The following is an 18720-nucleotide window of genomic DNA, read 5'->3' on the forward strand; positions in this document are numbered from 1 at the left end:
CAAGGGTACTTTGACACATGCAGGAAGTCTTCCCACCCTGAGCAGCTTACAGGTTAGGGCTGGAAAACTCTCCCTGAACTGAATGAGATGGTCAAGGAAGTTAGAGCATTAGAAACCAGCTTCCTTATTGATTTTTTTTACGATTCAATTTTTGGTCAAGTTACAGCTTACATCCAGGTGACTTAGTGGGAGTTTTGAGGGTGAAAGCCACCCAGAATAGCGCCTCAAAAGTCTCTTCCACAAGAACGGCTAGGTCATTTTATGACACAATGTCTATTGCACAAGGCTTTGAGCTTGTCCCTTTGTGAGCATTTACACTAAATTCATTATCAGCTCCAGGATCTGTTCCACTATCCTGCTCCATACGATATACATGTAATAGGTCATTTTTAGAAAACCCCTACAAACTTCTGGAATTTAAGTCCTGAACCTACCAAAAGTCAAACATTTAATAGCATTTCAGTTGCGGAAGGAAAAGAGGAGGTTTATCAGTATCCTTTATTAGTTTCACATTACACTTTTTTCATTTGAAAACACCTTATTATTAGCTTCATGCCATGTTAAAAGTAAACTCCTCACAGCTGAGAAACAAGACAAGGCAGTTTATCTCTTAATGATGACCCAAGAGCATCCCCTAGTGTATATTTATGGTAGCACTAAAGTACTCCATACCTGTTCGCTCTAACAGTGTCTTTCTCATACAGTATAGAGCAAAGCCATTCATGAAAATCAGGCGCGACTGACAGATGTCAGCTGATAAGAAAAGCAAATATAGATATAGACTGTGAATACTTATTCACATAAATAGCCAAGTTCAGTATGAGTTAATTGCACTGACACAAGCAGTACTGACCCCATATGTGAGAGTTATGCTTTTCTGAATCATAATTCACTAGGTTTAGTTGATCGTTAACCATTTAATCATTTCAAACAGGATCCATTAAATGTGTGCATTAAGAACAGAAGGCTGGCCACAAAGCAAACTCTTTTAAACTGAACATAGTATACTGTAAAAACCATAACTTGAATGTTGAAAAATCAGTAGTTTCACTAATTAGATATTTTGAGGTGACCGATTTCACAGCATTTTAATGTTGCCAATACCTTTTCAGTGGCGTATTTTTTTCTGGAGTTCATTGGGAGCACATTTATACACCAGAAAGAGACAGCCCGTTGGCCCACACAGGAAGAATCCATCTTGAGCATCAATAGGTTTTACTCCCTCCGTTGTTAAATAGCTGTAATGCAAGTCAAGATTTATATAGTAACATACAACATAAATCCCTGTAAGCTTTACGACAAATCTTCATCCCGTGAGCAAAGCCTGTATAAAAGGCTTAGCCCATTGAAACTGCAATAGCAGGCCTTGGTGTTTGAAGGGGGATGGATTGAATGCTCCATCCCATCCCAGAAATGTGGCACCCCTCAAGCGAGAGGAAGGAAATTCCAGGGGTCAGGATTCAAGAGACCTGCTTTTGCTCCTTGCCTGCAAAATGCAGGTAATCATATTAAGGCACGCTGAGATATTATGGTAACAGGAAGCCATGTAAGTGCCTTTGACATGCTGTTGGGCTAGGACTAAGATGTGGGCAGGAGTCTTGGCTGCATATCCTTCCTCCATAGCCGGTCATGCAGCTTTACCTAGTAGTTCTAGTTCCAGTCCCATCACTGACCCACTTGGGTGAGACACTTCAGCTCTTTGCGACTGCTCCTTCTCTCACGGTACAGTTGTTTTGTGCTTTTATACTATGAACTCTGCAAGGGGAACAGTCTGACTATATGCTGTACAGTATCAAGCATGACAGGTTGGAGCCTGTATAGACTATAAATAATTCTGGCAATGAACTGGAGATGCCTCTGCTTTTCAAATGTGCTCTTCTGTGGTTGTTGCGGCTGCAGTTTGCAGAGTCGGTTCAGGTCGCAAGTAGGATGGAGGCCTTGCAGCTGAGAATGCAAAGGGTCCTGATCACAGCTCACATACAACTAAGTGCTGAGCCTAAGCAAGAGGTGAGGCTGACCAAGGAAATGGAGTCAAGCAGCTAGCAACCAGGGAGCAGTAAACAGGGGAGTTTGGGGTGGGAATTTAAAGGTGGAGTATTTTTTCCTTTGAAAGGAAGGAGGAGGGAAAAAGTCAGTGATGGCGAGGGCCACCTAAAGAATTCCAGAGACACCTCAGATGACTGGACCTAGAAGCTGCAGGGTTTACCATCACCTTGGGTGGGAATCTAGGTATGAAGTGGTACCTCACTGAATTCACAGAAGGGAAGATCAGAGGACCCAAGATGCAGCTAGACTCAATGGCCATGTCCACACATGGTGCAGATGTTTGGTTTTCCAGGGATACCTGTACCACGCATGCTCTGGTGCACAACAAATTACCCCAGGGGCCATAGGGGAGGCTGGGGCCAGCACTGGGCTGGCCCCAGCAGCCTTACCTGGAGCCCTGGGGTCCTCCCAGGGCTGCAGCAGTGACGATTCTGCCATGCAGAGGCTGGCAAGCAGCCAGAGCACGGCTCCATGCAGCCCAGCTTTACTTTTGAGCCGTGCACACTGCCTGTGTGTGCGCCACTCCTCTTTTTTTCTGCGCAGGTATTCAGTGGTCAACTCCACCCCCTAGAAAACCACCCACCTGCCACACTGCTCCCTTGCAGCGCAGAGAGCAAATGAATATGAAGAATGTGGTGCTACAGACATGTCTGTGGCACCATGTACTGCACAGCCATGATCACTGGATGTGGCTAATGGTAGTGTTTGGCTGGGGAGTTGAAGATGCAGTGCAGGAGAGGAGAGGAAATGTTAGATCCATGAAAGCACATGACTACAGGAATGAGGCAGAAGAAGATCAGTTAGTGAAGGAAAAAAAAAAACCCTCACCGTGAGGACCAGGACCAGCACTGGAGAATGTGAAGAAAGAGGCAGACACAAAAGGGGTGGCAAAAAAAAGAGAAGAGCCAATCCCCCAGGAAGAGAGGAGACCATTCAAGGACCAGAGCCTAAGAAGCAGTGGGGACATTAGATGATTGAGAGAGAGAATAGCAGTTGGGATCTGAGAGGACCAGAGATTCACCCCAGCACCAGGAGAAAGATCCTTTTGTTTTGGAATATATTGTAAAGAAATATCAACAGTCTGGTCACAAAGATAGATCCAGAGAATGAAAGGATGTGCCATTTGCCATGATCAGACAAACAACATATGGACCTAAGACTGAAGAGGTTTCTTCTGGGGTCAGGGAAGAAGCCACTGACCATCCCGCATAGTGGGGAAAAACAATGCTGCAAGGTCCCTATGGGAATGCATCAAGAGTGACCCCACTGGGCTGCGAAGACCCTGGAGGAGTGGAGGCTCGGGTGATCTTCAGCTAAATTCTTCTGGTGCCTAGAGAATGGAGGATGAGACTGTGATGAGATAATGCAAACAGTCAGTGGATGGGTTAAGGATGGGTGCCGTGAGAGGTTTTGAGGATGGTAAGAGGATTCTTTCTGAAGGATGGTCTTTACCTGGGTATGGCAGGCCAGAAGACTTGAATGTGGGCTGCTGCAGTCACCTCTCACCTGCCCGCCTGATGTCCCAGCAGCCTAGCTCTCATCTGCCACACTTTTGACACTAAGGAGTAGTTCCTCAGTTTGTTTGGAGAGCAGTCTTAGGCTCCACTTTCTCTTTTCACATCACTGGGCTGTTCTTGCTCAGACCCTCATAGCTCTTGGTCTCAATGAAACTTCCTCTGTCCATGCACCAACTTCATATCTTGTCAGCCCCTCAGGCTCATCAGTCTCTAATCATTCTCTCACTCTTTCCCCTTGAGCCAGGTCAGCCCCTAGGCAGTCTCCCCTAGACTTGCTAGCCCAACTTGCTAGCTTCACATCATGAGCAGTCCTGCACTCTCCAGTGCCCACCATGGCCTCCCAGCTCCTCTCACAGCTACCCCATGCTTCACAGCATAGGTCTCTCTTTACAAAAAACCAAAGCCAAACTCAACTCTCCCCTGAGTGTCTCTTCTCCAGGCGCTCCCCAGGCTTTCCTCCTTCTTACTGAGTTTCTCCTAGCTCTAGCCCTCCTTTGGACCTAATCACAATTAGAAGTCCAAAAGGTCCTACTGCTCCAGCTCTATCACCAGGTTGCTCCTCTCCCCAGCACTAGGTTTATATAGCTTCAGGGGTCACTGCATTTAGCTGGCTCAACCTGGCCTTAAAGTTGCAGCTCTCTCTTTTTTCTCCCACACAGTCTCCTTCCTGTAATGGGGTTAGGAGTCTCCCATTACACTGGAGTAATAATTTTGGGACTGAGGTTGTAATGACTTGAACCAGGAAATGAAAGGGCAAAGCTGGATAGGAAGTGTGTTCTAATACACAGGAGGAAGAAAAATTAGGTGAATGAGGAGATATTGGTAATGAAAAAAATATCAGTGAAGTCTTAAGGATGTGAAAATGGAAATTACCACACCTAAAGGGAGACAAAACCCACTGAGCTCAATGTACTCATGTCACAGGGTCTGAATACTCCTCCTCTGAGAATTGTTAAAGAACTGGCCCATACAATCTCAGGTCCAGTAACAAGTGTGGTTTTTAACAAATCTATTGAATTGAGGTGGAGCGAAATGATTGCAGAACTGAAATATGTGATCTAAGCAGTTAGTCTGTTTTTGGTAGGGTGCAAGGCTTTAAAACAGCAGTTCCCAAACTGTGGGTCGCAATCCCAAATGGGGTCGCAAGATTAGTGGATGGAGTCACGATACAGGGATCTGGGTTTTCCGTTCACCATGGAAAAACATGGAAAAATAAGGATTTTCTCCATTAATGGAAAAAAACACAGATTTTCTCTTTTAAAGGAGAAAATCACAAATGTCTTCTTTAAAGGAGAAAAACACAGGAAAATGCAGGTTTCCCCTTGCAGACTGGCTGAGTTCCAGCCTGGAAGGGGCAGCTTGGGGCTGGGGGAGTTGGGGAGGATGATTGGAGGTGGGGGCACCACGTGCATGTGTACTCACATGTGCACATGGCAGCTAAGCAGCAGTAGAGAGCAGCTCCCTCCAGGTAAGTCTATGGGGTGGGTGGTGGCAGGATACATTGCGGGGCTGGAGGAGGGGGCAAGGCAACACGGTGGGGGGCAGGGAAAACAAATTTTGAAGAAAAGAATAATTAACAACGAGATAAACAGAAAATAGGATAAAATGCAACAGGAGTTTACCAAAGGTAGGCCAGGCTACCTTGATTTTTCATGGTTAAGAGAACAGATTTTCCAGAATAAGGAAGTATGGTAGCTCTTGGCTATCTGGGCTTCCGTGAAGCCTGGAGTAGTACAGGGTCTGAGAAGTGACTAATGACTTCATGCAAGAAGGGGTCTGCCGGTGCCTCTTAAGAGAAGGCAGCTGGCCTGGCTGAAGGGCTACAGCTGTGGGAAGGCTAATGAGGGCTGGCTCCCTGGGAGTCAATAACTCCAGCAGGCAGAACGAGAGGAGGATGTGGAAGAGAAGTACAAGAGATGGGTGACTTCTGGGCTATGAGGAGGAAAAGCCTGTAGTAGGAAGGTGGAAGCCACAATAGACTTCTCCTAGCGTCTAGGACAATAAGGTTTTTTTTCCTGTTTGCTTGCTTTGCTTTGTTAAAAGACTGTACATTATTGGGGTGTGCTGAGAGATGCTCCAGGCAGCAGAATCCAGCAGGTTTGAAGACTACATATTATTAAGGCTTATTGAGAGATGCTCAGGGAAGGGGTAACAGCCCACTACCAAGTCATCTTTAGAAGGCAGGAGTCTGCCAGGCCTGAAAAGCTGCCAAGACCTCAAACTTGCAGTAAGGGTCAGATCTAATTGGAGTTTGAAGCTGTCTTTGTTATTTTTGCAAAAAAATATAACCCTAGTGCATTTGAAGAGTAAAGTGACTGTGATTTAAAATGTCCTTTGCTAACCCTGTGCTCCTTGTTCCCTGTGGCTCAAACTGGAAGCCAGAGCGGCTACAGCTACTTGGAACACTTTGTAGAACATATAGAAACCCTTAAGAAATTGCATACAAAATGGGAGAAGAACAACTCAAACTCCATCCTCAAAATAATATAAACCAGGGAGATGTCACTAAATAGGGTTGGAACATTCAGATCCGCTGCACAAACTTTGCTACCTGACCTAACCATGCTACTGACAGCACTAGTAGGTTGTTATGCTATACAGGAACCAGTGACAGATGTATCTTGGAGTGGGTTCACAGATGTGTACTGCTAACAGAGAAACACTGAGACCTAGAAATTCCAGGCTCCGGAGAGGAGTGGGATCTAATGGGCACAGAGCGTTCCCTGTCACCAGTCACCCCCAGGCTTGATCCCTTCTGTCCCATCACTTCCACACTGCTCCTGTCTCTCCTGCACGGTAGGCTCCTTATCTTGGTCCCATGCTCCTTGTTCTACTTCCAGGCTCCCTGCACAACTAGTTCAAGTCAGTCAAACAGTTATGCTTGCAAAACAGCATCTTTTCCTCTAACCTTGGTCTTTGAAATTGCAGAACTATTTTGGAGGAAAAAAATCAACCTGAGGCAGGCAGTTGGCCTGCAGCATTTTGGACCTAATGTTTGGCTTGGCAAAATTACAAGCAAATGAAAATAAGGGTCATATAATGGGAAGAGCTGGGTAGCTTTATCTATAGGCAACACTGAAAGCACTTCCTATGACCTATGTTGGATCTAATCTTTCTCCACTTAATAGTCACTTAAGTGTGATCCTATTCCACACTCAAGTCCCTGAAAAAGAGATATGGTCACACTCGGGTGCCTAAATCCACTTGATCCAACCCAGAGTCCTTTTGTAGAAGAGTATTCTGTTACCAGTAAATACTACCACATGCCTTTCCTAATTTTGATCTTCTATTTTTATAGTCATTAGTGATTAATCAGGCTGTGCTCATATATCAGCCACATAAGGTGAGACAATACAAGAGTTTTCAAAATTCAGGAAACTAATGCAAATACACAAATTCAGGAAAGAGCTTAACAGGTGTTTGTTAGAACAAGCAGCTCACTGGGGACCAGATTGCCAGTTCTGAGCCATTACCTTATTTTCCTCTATAACCGGAGTAATTCTGTACGTCTCCTTGGCAAGCAGGTGCACGTATATGCTTGAATGTGGGCTTAGATGTCTGACTTTGATGACTGGCCCCTGATTATGCAGTGTTAATCCTATCAATCAAGCCTAGTTTCCACTGATTAAATTAATTTTCATTTCTAGTCATTCTGTATGACTGCAGATTATGATCTAATGGTAAAGGGGAAAACAGGTGTCTCTTACCCTATACCAATAAGCATCTTTAGCAGTTCATGGGAGGCGCACAGACACAAGACCAAATTGGGGTGAAGTAAAAGGAAGGCAGAGACTTCAGAACTGCTATTCCTCAGTAACTCCCTGTATCTGTGCTCTTACCCCATGGTAGATGAAAACTAATGCTGGCAGCTTAGCCCTAAGGGGAAGAGAGGTACCAGTTGTATGTGGCAGAAAGCATTGCAAGAGCTTTAAGGGTACAGGCTGCCTCGCATGGATCAACTGGTGTGAATTATTTTCTCCCTGCAAATACATTTTTATTGATCAATGCTTGGTATAGAAGCAAAGCAGTTGTGTAACAATGGTGAGAGGACACGCTTGATGGATGAATAAGTTTTTTTTTATCCACCCATAGGCAAAAATTGATTAGAAGCTGCAGAGACAGCACCAGACTAGACACCAGAAAATTACACCAACTGCTATTTGTAAAGATAAAAGGAAACCATCCATGTGCTCTCAACTGCTCTCTCACTCATTACCTGACAAGTTCCTACCTCTCAGTAGCTAATGCAATATTGGTGGGTGCTCATATTGGGCATTGATCCATCTGTTTTCTTAACTGTGCAGTGCCATGAGGGAGAGAAGGGCAAATCCTAACCCGATCCTGACCTTGTTAATGTAGCAATCCAATAGACAGCTGCTGTCCTGGGGCACAATCCTACACCATTTTATTAAGTCAGTGTGGGATTTGCTATTGATGTCCATGAGGGTAAAATCAGGCCAATAATGAGCCTGTGGTATGATCTGAAGAGGCTTCAACTCCTTGTCTTTTTCTGGCTGGTGAAATGGCATCCACCACACTGTTTTTCATGCATGGTGTTCGCTTCTCAGAAGTCTTTTGCTTTTCCCTGCAACAGCTCTAAGTACAACAGGTAACTGCTTTTCTCTGATGCTCCCTAGAGCCAGGCATTCCCTGCCCCTCTCCATTCCTGGCTGTTCTTTCTGCCTTTCCAGACCTGATGCTTCTGACCCTAGTCACACTTCCACCCCAGAAGTAGCCGTGTTTCAGTGCTGGGAGAGGCCAGGAGTGAACCTGTTGCCCTGAATTTTTTGACAGGTTTGGTGGTGCTGGAGGAAGGCTGGGTGGGGAGATGCTAACCTTCTCCAAACAACAGGCACCCTGGGCAACCACCTCCCCATTTCCAAGGAGCTTTCCCCCTCTCCAATTTAGCAGGATGGGAAAGTGTAAGGTGCTGGTGCTCTCTCCACAGCCCCTCCTCCCCCAGCACCTGCTGACAGCCAGCACAATACTGAGCACATTGCAGGAGAGACTGTGAAGCTTGTGAGATGGAAGCTTTCTTTGGTTTTGTTTTATTCCCGTGTTGGGTTGTAGATCCTTGGCTCCCTTCTGTTTTGCAGAAATCCTCCCTCTGAGGGGCCTCCTCCTGTCCACAAGTCCCCACTCTGCCATCCACACTTCTACCTGTAACCTTCTCCTGTGGACCTTGGAAGGCCAAAGGCTGCTCCTTCTTAGGACTCAGCAGGGCTTTCACTAGCTCTTGGTGGTGGTGACTAACCTTTTGTTTAAGCCTCTCTTTCCTTGCAGTCCTAGTATTGATAGTGCCTTCCAAATCTGCTGAGCGCTGCAGCAGTCCTGATGGGAAGCTTTCCAGAAGCTACGTCACAGTGCAGGTGAGTCATTAGCACTGAGCACTGGGAAAGTGAAGCAATCATCCAAAAGCCTTAAAGATAAAGATAACCCACAATAAATCAACCCATAATTAATCTCTTAATAAAGCAGACCATCTAGGTGAAATGCATCTGGAAAATTTATAAGTAAATTTTGATATCTAGGAAACGTTATGGAGTCCAGGGCTTACGCTGAGTTACGAGCAGGTAGAATTTCAGTTCATTATCTCTTATCCCCATAAGCCTGGTGATTTCTTGTTTTCCAACATGAGTGGGAACATGGACTGCCTATACACATGCTCAGAAATGGTGGTGGGGGGTGGGAAGCATAATTGGAGTGGTTCCCAGACAGCTGTTCTAGTTCAAATGGCTCACTGTCATGTGTATTAAGCCCCTGCACATTTCAAAATGGTCACAAGATGATTTATCTAAAGTCCATTTGACGAGGTTTAGATAGAGCTGCCCCATAGCCATTTTGAAACGTGCAGGGGCTTAATACTTGTGAAGGTGGGGTGGTGCTGGAGCGTTGTGATTGGAACATGGAGCAAACTTGAATAATAGAATCTGCTCCGATGTGTCCTAATTAAGCGTGAACGAGCATGTCTACAGGCACCCATGGAGCCTGCACATATGCAAGTGCTGGACTTGTACAATAAACCGGAGCTGCTGAGTTGCTCTGCTTTTCCGACCATGCACCTCCCCCAGGCTTAGCTTTGTTTGCCTGCTGGATCATTTTAAGTAGCTTCTTCAGTGTGAGAGCCGTTATGCATCTAACTCCTGCCTGCTGTCAAGAATGGAGCAAGGGACAGTGCCATTTGTAGACCTGCAAACCAAAACACAGCTGGCAGGTCTAATTTTAGGCCCAGCAGCCTTGAGTTTCTCTCTAAATAGCCAAGCCCCTAGATCAAACCCAACTCCAAACACGGCACATTGTATTAGTCAAGGACATAGAGAGAGAAATCCTGGTCCCGCTAATTTGAATGGGGCCAACTTTAACCCTGACATTTTCTGAATATTCCTTCCCATTACAGTATATCCCAGAAGAGAAACAAGGGATCTGCATAATTGTTTTTGGTTTTTCCACTTAGCACCTAAAGGATTAATCAACTTTTGATCAAATCTATTATCCATAGACAAAAGTCATGCCATGATCCATGTTCTGTTTATTAACATGCAAGTGTTTTTTAGTTTTGGTTTGGTGAGTGAACTTCGTCTTCGTGGTTCTCCCCCTACTTTTCCTCTTCCTTTTGATCGTGATCTGTTAGGGTGTGGACACCAGACATAAATGCTATGGAATGACTCACCATGGCTTCTGCTCCATGGTAAATTTACTCTGTTGCAGATAGATATCCTTATCCTACCGTTTCTCTCGAGCTGGTTGCCTGCAGTAGGTGCTATGACAGTGCCCAGCCACCAGGTGGCCAGGGAGCTAGATTGCATGGAGCAAAGGGCTACCCCAGGTATAAAACGGAGGGCGTGGACACATGAGGGTACCCTGGTCTAACACACCAGGGTAACGTGACTTTTTACTTGGAGAGAGATCTTTGCCCCGGAGTGGAGTGATTTATGTTGGGGTACATCTCTGCATAAGGTCAATTTATACCACAGTAAGCAGGTCCTGTTCCCCTACCCATGGATTTATTTATTTTTTTAATCACCATTACTGGGCTATTGTAGAAGTGTATTCTCATTATTTTTTCCCCACTTCCACTGCAAAGATGAACACTTTGTATGAAAAAAAAATAAGATGAAGACCGAGTTCAAGATGGGGACAAATGGGACAAATGAGGAGAAGGAATCCACAGCATACATACAGGCTGGGGAGTTCCCTTCTTGAAAGCACAGAGGCGGAAGGGGATCTTGAAGTCATTATGGACTCCAAGATGAACATGAGCCGCCAATGCCAGACCGCAGCCAGCAAGGCCAGCCATACCTTGTCATGCATCCAAAGGTGCATCTCAAGCTGGTCCAGAGAGCTGATACTCCCCCTCTATGTGACTTTGGTCAGGCTGCAGTTGGAGTACTGCGTCCAGTACTGGGCGCTGCACTTCAAAAGGGATGTGGCCAGCCTGGAGAGGGTTCAGAGGAGGGCCGCCTGGTGGCTTGGTGAGAGGGCAGCAGGACAGGCCCTACGAGGAAAGACTGAGGGACCTGAACCTGTTCAGCCTCAGCAAGAGGAGGCTGAGGGGGGATTTGGTGGCTGCCTACAAACTCATCAGGGGAGATCATCAGCAAAGAGGTAGAGCCCTTTTCTCCCCAGCACCAGCTGGGGTGACGAGGAACAATGGTCATAAGCTGATGGAGAATAGGTTTAGATTAGAGATCAGAAGGCAAGTTTTTACAGTTAGGGTGGCCAAAATCTTGAACCAACTTCCCAGGGAAGTGGTCCTCGCCCCTACTTTGGGCAAATTCAAGAGGAGGTTGGACGATCACCTGTCTGGGGTCTTGTAAACCCAGCATTCATTCCTGCCTGTGGCAGGGGGTCAGGCTAGATGATCTGTTCAGGTCCCTCCTGACCCTAGCTACTATGAAACTATGAAAACCATGCCTGCTGGGGCAAACTGGCGTCCAGTGAATGATCCTGATCTGTATCAGTTTTGGATTAAGGCCAGAGCAGTTTTTTGTTATCCTTTTCTGCCTCACTTCCCCCACCAAGCTAAAAGGAGAGAGGAAGGAAAACAATGAGGAATTCTGAGGATAATCCGTCGGGGCTCACAAACCTCATAATGTAATGGGATGAATATGTGCGTCTTTATTTCTCTTTAATGTTTCATTTTTCTACTGGCCAGCAAGCCTTCAGAGCAGACACAGTACAAAGGAAGTCTATTTGTACTAATGTACTGATCCAAGTTTGGCTGATTTCCTAATTCACAACTTCAAATTCTAGTTCCTTGAATTCTGATGAGAGGTTTCAGTTTGGAATAAGCGGCTCCAACCCCTCTCCTATAGCTTTCATTTGTAAAGAATCCAAAAGCAGAAGGGGCCTATTTTCTGGTTCAGATGTGTGCTAAAATTGTACAAGAAAGCATTTTCAGAATTTGCAGGATTACGGTATCTGAAAGGTTGTGAGTGACTGCTCCTGCACAGTTTTTTAATTCATGTTGTATGTGGGTAGCCTTTCACAAAACTGCAGGTCAGAGCATTAGTTCTCTCTTGTAGTCTGACCTCCTGGATGTCACCCATTTGTCCCTATCTTGAACTCGGTCATGTGTGCAACTAAAACATATCTCCAAAAAGGCATTCAGTCTCACATTGAGCATTTAAATGATGGAGAATACACCACTTGGTAGTTTGTTCTGATGTTTACTCATTCTCACTAATGACATTTGTGCCTAATTTCTCATTTAGATGTGTTTGGCTTCAGCTGCCAGCCATTAGTTTTTGCGAGACCTTTCTCCTCTCCATTCTAGAGCCCTTTCATCCTCCTTAATTTTCTTCTAAGTCATTCTCTGGAAGTCACTTTCTGCAGGCCTCTAGTCATTCTTGTAGATCTTTTGCACCTTCTCCAGCTCTTCAAATCCATTGGTCAGCCTTTCCAATGAAGTTGCCTTCCCACTCATTACTTTCTTGTTCATTCTTCCAAGGATCAATATTAACCCTTTCTTGTCATAGCACGGAACCAATAACTCATGTTGAGCTATTTACCTATTATGACCCTATTGTCACTTATAGAGTTGCTGCTTTCCAGCATACTGTCACCAGTTCTGTAGATGTAGGGGCATTTGACTAGGACTGAGCTATATTTAAACACAGTTTCTTTGAACGGATCCAGTTTACCAAGCACTTTGGATAATTCTGCCTGACTGCCCTATCCACAACATTATCAGTCATTCTGCCATTCTCTGTGGCACCCTGAATGATCAGTGCTGATTTGACATGCATTTTTCTAGGTCACTCATAAAAAAAAAAAAATATTGATTGGGATCAGTGTAGCAATGAGCCCCACTAGACATACCCTTTTTTAATGATGGTTCCTTTTTGAGATCTGTCAGATACTTAATTCATTCAACATGTGCTGTGCCAATATTTTATAGAACTAATTTATAAGGAAAATGTTGTACAATCCTAAGTCAATGCCTTGGAAGAGCCTATGACTATTATCCACCCAATCACCTTTATTAACCAAACTAGCAATCTCATCAAAGGGTGAAATCGGGTTTCTTTGTCAAGTCCCATTTTCCAGACAGCTATGTTGGTTGGTATTAATTATATACCCATTTTGCAAGTTGTTTTTTTTTTTTATCCATTGTATTCCATGTTAGCTTTTTGTATAGTTTCCAGAATGTTTTTTTTAGTGAATCTTTCCAGAACTGATAATGTCAGTGGTAACAGATCACCTTACTAAACTCTCTTACCCATGCATGTTGACCAAAAAAATCTTTATATGTGGTAGTTGCTGTTTAACACCCTCTTTAGTGACTGTTGGACTAGAAAGCACCTCATCATCTTCATACAATCTGAATACATCCTTCTGCCTCTTTCCAGAATCAAAATAGAAATATTTGTTGATGCATCTGTTATCTGTGTTTTCTACGTTGTTGTTAATCATTTTAGGATTTCCATCTTGCAAATGCTTCTGTGCTGCCAGTGCTTTTGAACCAGATCCCAGTTCAACTATAAGCTACATCCAAATGCCAAATCATTGTCCTATCTCTATTTAAAATATTTGTGACCTATTTAGGACCAGATCTTTCAAGAGAGCAGCAGTCTGAAACTCTCAGTTAAAGCACAAAGGACCTGAGAGATTGGATTCTGCTTCTAATGAGATTCCTGGCATCTTTGTTATTCAGGATCAAAATTGACTTAGAAGAGTGAACTGGGCAAATGATGAATATACATCACATGATCCTATTGATTCTCTTAAAATTAAAAATGGCTGAGATTCAAGTTTTAAAGTAGCCTACAAAGCGTGTATGTTACTTTAAAAAACTGTGACGTTTCCTAAATATTTTTACAATAGTGTATTATTTATTCATAGAAGTGCTAAAAAGGACATCTAGCTGTATGTTCTAACCAAATTAATGCCCAAATTTAACTAAAAGGTTATAAAGGCACAATAGCTTCACTGGAAAAGTTTTTTTATGGATGTAATGCACGAGTAAAGAAAACACATCACTAGGTCCTTGCTAAATAAACTTCAACAACAATGTAGACTAATGAGCTTGTTCTGTGGCTCTGACCTTGCAATTAGATGCCTGAAGGTAAAAGGTGAGGGTCTACCCACTGGGACGATATGGACATGGAGACTTCTGAGACGCTTCTTGTTGACTATCAAGTCTGACTTGCATTTAGTATTGTTTGTACAATGCTCAGCACAGAAGGCCTCTGATTTGCTTGAGGTCTGTATAACTGTACTAGTAATTGGGGTTGGGTATTTGACCAATCAAATAAAGTTCAGTCAATTGACTGATCAGTTAAAAATTGTAATAAATAAATTAATACATAACTAATAGGTCCAAATAATACATAGAAAAAGCATACATTTTCCATTAAGAAATGTGTCAACAAGCAATGAAGTCTTATATCTACAAAAAATGTATGTTTTTGTTTGTTTGTTTTTAATTGCTATAATCTTTAACTGGTCAAAAAATATGCCGTCAGTTGACAATATCTTACCCGGCTTGTGGAGCAGGCTTACCTTTTTGGGGCTTGGGTTAGTTCTAGACTCAAGGGTCTGATGTTTGATTGGTGGAGCCCATTCACCAATCTGGAGGCAGCAAAAGGGAAGCAAGGCCATGCCCTTTTCTGAAGGGAGGGGGCAAGGAGCAGCTGGACCTGATCTGAACTGTGGCAGCCAGGTCCAGAGACCTTTGGAGGGGGAGCCCCTGAAGAGTATAAAAGGGGAGCGTACTTGGCACACTGCAGGGAGAGACGATGAGGGACGGCGAGGAGAGAGGAGCTCTGGAGACAGCCATTCTCAGGACCCTGCCTGAGCTTCAGCGGTGCGCGAATTGGCGCGAGGGGATCAGGCTCTAGGAGCCACTCGAGGTGGCTTGAGCCTGCGAACCTGGCAAGCGGCTGGGTAGTTGGTGTGCAGATCAGCACACTGAGAGTCCACCCTGCTCCCAGCTGCTCGGGCTTCACCCAGTGCACGGGTCAGCACATGGAGAACCCGCCTTAGGAGCAGCTCATGACTGCTCAAGTTAGCCCTGGCCCTAGGCCGAGTCACCGGAGCCCCACTGTGTGGCTCTGTCTTTAACTAAAAGAGCCCCATTGCCCAGAGCAGGGCCTGGGAAAGGGGAGCTGGAGCCTGTAAGGGTTCAACTCCCATGAGAGAGAGAGAGAGAAAACCCTGGGCTCCCAGTGCGGGGCCATCAAGGAGAGCCAAAGGTGCCGCTGGAGAGAGCCTCTAGCAGGATCGGCCACCAAGGGACGAGCCTTGGCTGCTTTGGAGAGGAAGCATGAGTTGCTGAGGAAGCAGGACCTGCAGGGTAGGCGGGCACGGGAAAGGAGGGTCTGTCACCTCCACCCTCCATTGCGGGAGGGGCGTGTCCACATCCCAGGGCCCCGAAGGGGAGGGGCTCCAGGGAAACCCCTTGGGGAGGTGCTGAGTGCACTCCCTATTTTGGTGATTGTTGTGTTAAGGTATGGCTATTCTTTAAGGAAGTTTATATAGTTCATGTGTCTTAATGCATTAATATGTATATTTGTATTGTTACTTGGTAGGTTTAAGGGAACATTTATGATTAACCTATTTGGGTTATATAACTTGATTCCCCATATGTGTTTATCGTGTTGTAACCTTAACTATCTTGTTTAATGTGTTAATTATAATTATTTTATATGTTGTAAATTATCCAGTTTATGTGGTTTGTGGGATATTATATGTAGTGCCATGCTAAGCATTATTGTAAATATTTCATGTTTGATCTTAAGTATGTGTATTTATTATAGTAATAAATGGTAATAGTTAAGCACTTTGTTTCGGCCTGGCTCTGTAGAGAGGAGAGGGAACTGCTCTAGTAGCCGGCCTCTCCATCAGCACCCTGCCTGACTCCCACCACTGTCATTGGAGGACAGGGCATACCCTCCTGGGTGTACCCAGGCTAGACTTGCTAACCCTACTAGTAATAATAAGGTATATCATATCCATGTTTTATCCCTTTTTCCTTTTCTCCAAAGAGGAAATTTAAAAGGATATTTAAAAAAAATTCTTAGTGAAATATTCTTCATATCCTAAAAGCAAGAAATTCCATCACTTGCACAGTTACTTTTGCCTGCACGTAAGAAAGAACAAAGAAATTAATATATTGTTAACTGAATTTTCACTTACCCTCATAAAGGTCCCATCACTGACCTACAGAGTCAGGCTGCCTTTTGCTTGTTCTTCTGGCCCTATGAATCTAATGCTGCTAGTTGCCCGTTGGACAGGAGTCTACCCAACTGGTGCGGTAGTCGGATGTTTATAGCACCCTCCTAAGTAATGGGAGATGTAGGTTAGAATCACCTCAGGCTGAACACAGCCTCAAACCCAGCTTCCCCCACCTATTCCAGTGCTGTAAACCCACAGACTATTCTGCAAAAAGTGATCAGTATTGCTACCCTCACAGCTGTTTGAGTGTGACCATGGGGTGCCATGTGCTGTACTTCATGCTATTGATGCTCTGTGGGCACCTGTAGTTGGGAGACTTAGGCAGGGTTTAGGCATCTCCCAGCATGAAGATGGAGCATGATGCTGCATAGGTGGGTGCTGGCATCTAGGTGCTTGATCTGGATCACTTCTGAGCATGCATGCAAACCTAAGCGTAGGGATCTTTTCAGGACAAACTGGAGGCTTCTTATGAAACCAGATGGCTATGTAGTTCTGCAGCTGTGGGAGCAAGGTCAATCTGGATTACTTTTGTGAATCGGTGCTTAAATTCTTCTTGGAACACATTTAGGCACCTAGGAGCATGAGTGGGATGTGATCTAAAGCAATTTGCCCTTGAGCTGTGTCTCTCCTGGGTCTGGCTAGTGTCCAATCCATTAGTCTACTCTGTCTTGCCCTCTTATGCATTATAGACTTACTGTGGCATTTTCAATATATTCCTTCTTACTGCTTTTTTCCTTCCTGCTTCTTTTTCCATCATTCCAATAGTCAAGTAACTCTCTTGGAGAACTCTCTCCCATCATAGCTGTGCTCTAATAATGAGTTGTATACTTCCCTTTGTACATCATAGTTATGTCTTATGCTGATAGGTTCCCAGAAACTGAGAATTTAATAACATAAAAAGAAGAAAAATGCAGATGATTGAGAACATGCTCTTTAGTTCTGGCCCATCTTAGAAGCAAGCTCTTCTGGGTTTCAGCCTGTCCCCTGGCCCCAAACCACTTCTTCCTCAGTGTGTCCTGCTTGCCCTCTCTTCCCCTGGGCTTTTAAATGCCAACTAATCACCCACAGCTTAGCTTTTACCCCACTTGGAGGGCCAGATTCCCTGTGACACTGTAATGTCTACATAAATATGTAGACAGCCCTTACTAAGTTATGTTACATAGGACAAAAGGACACCTCTTTTGGACCTCAAAAGACTTGAAGTGGCAGAGAATGTAAAGAGCTCAAGCCATTGCACCCAAACCAAGCCCATTCTCATACTTAAGCATTTGGTCATCAAGCAGGCACACCTATTTATAGTCGATGTTCAAGCTTCTGTTCTTTCATGCAGACATGACTTGCTGAGTTTGTACCCCACTCCCATGTCTGGAATTCAACTCATCAAGGGAATGGCCACTACTAACAGGTGCTTTTCAGTGGCACAGAGATGGCAGACTGTACAGAAAAAATAAGAGGTTGCTACAAAAACCTCACAGCACTCCCCTACCTGTTGAGGAATGGGGACTGGCTGGTCTCCTCCCATCTCATCTCCGTTGGCAGCTGAGACATTTCCCAGTAGTGAAACCAGCCAGTTTTATTTAGATTAAAACGTTCATATTCCCTTTGCTCTATCTTAATGAAATCTAGGTGCTGTTAACACTGGATACTTGCTAAACACTTACAGCAGGACATCTTCAGCTGTACAGAATGTAAACTCACTTTATAAGGTGCTGTAAAATCCTGACTATATAGTGTCTCTTTCCTATCCCTTCTCTCTTTAGTCTGTTTGATCACCTGAGACTGCACTCCTGATATCTTGCCTACATAAAGCTTTTGTTTAGCACTGGTGCACATACCTCAAAGCTAGTCATGGTGGAGATGTAACTGCAAGGCAGTTATAGGAATTTCACCTTCCTTGTCAGCTCAACTTGCTCAGAGTGGGAAGACTGAGCTGGCACTGATTTACATAGTCATAGTTGAAAAAGTAGGGCTGGAAGGGACCTCCAGATGTCATCTAGTCCAATCCCCTACCTGAGGCAGGATCATTCCTATCCAAACACTCATAATCTAAAACTCTGCATAAGACTACTCTCAACCCTGATGCAACATAGACTTAACACCCTAACCTGGGAAAGCAGGTAAAGTAGGGCAACCATGGCAGTCACTGTCCTGCTTCTATAAAATATTGTCAATATATGCTCTAGGGTAGAGGGCCAAGGCCCTACATAGAAAGGCAAACCCCCCAGAGTCCATACCAATGTGACCATGGGGTAAAATTCCTTCCTGACTCCAAATATGATGATTCGTCTGATACTGACTGGAGGGGCAAGACCCTGTAGCCAGGAACCCCAGTTTTGCTCTCAGCAGGAGAAATCAGCACACCCCAGTTGAAGTCCACAGCCTTAGCTGTAACCAACATCTGGTGCCCCTGGAGAGGCTTAAAAACACCCTGACACATAGAGAAGAAAAAGGTGGGGGAGGAGGGGCAGAGGCAGAGAAG

General features: G+C 44.6%; 1 long non-coding RNA gene across 2 annotated transcripts; it reads right to left on the reverse strand.

The window, feature by feature from the left end:
- Positions 1–489: 489 nt before the first annotated feature.
- Positions 490–18356, reverse strand: LOC109281277 (uncharacterized). 2 transcript variants are annotated; one of them, XR_009460307.1, is made up of 4 exons: positions 16937–18356; positions 16203–16345; positions 8818–8982; positions 490–1238 (listed from the first exon to the last, which is right to left on the reverse strand). It is a non-coding gene; the product is annotated as an uncharacterized LOC109281277 (long non-coding RNA). The 2 variants fall into 2 exon arrangements; XR_009460306.1 differs by having other exon boundaries at positions 490–8982.
- Between the last annotated feature and the right edge of the window lie 364 nt (positions 18357–18720).

Source organism: Alligator mississippiensis, chromosome 2 (genome assembly GCF_030867095.1).
Source record: "Alligator mississippiensis isolate rAllMis1 chromosome 2, rAllMis1, whole genome shotgun sequence".
NCBI lineage: Eukaryota > Metazoa > Chordata > Crocodylia > Alligatoridae > Alligator > Alligator mississippiensis.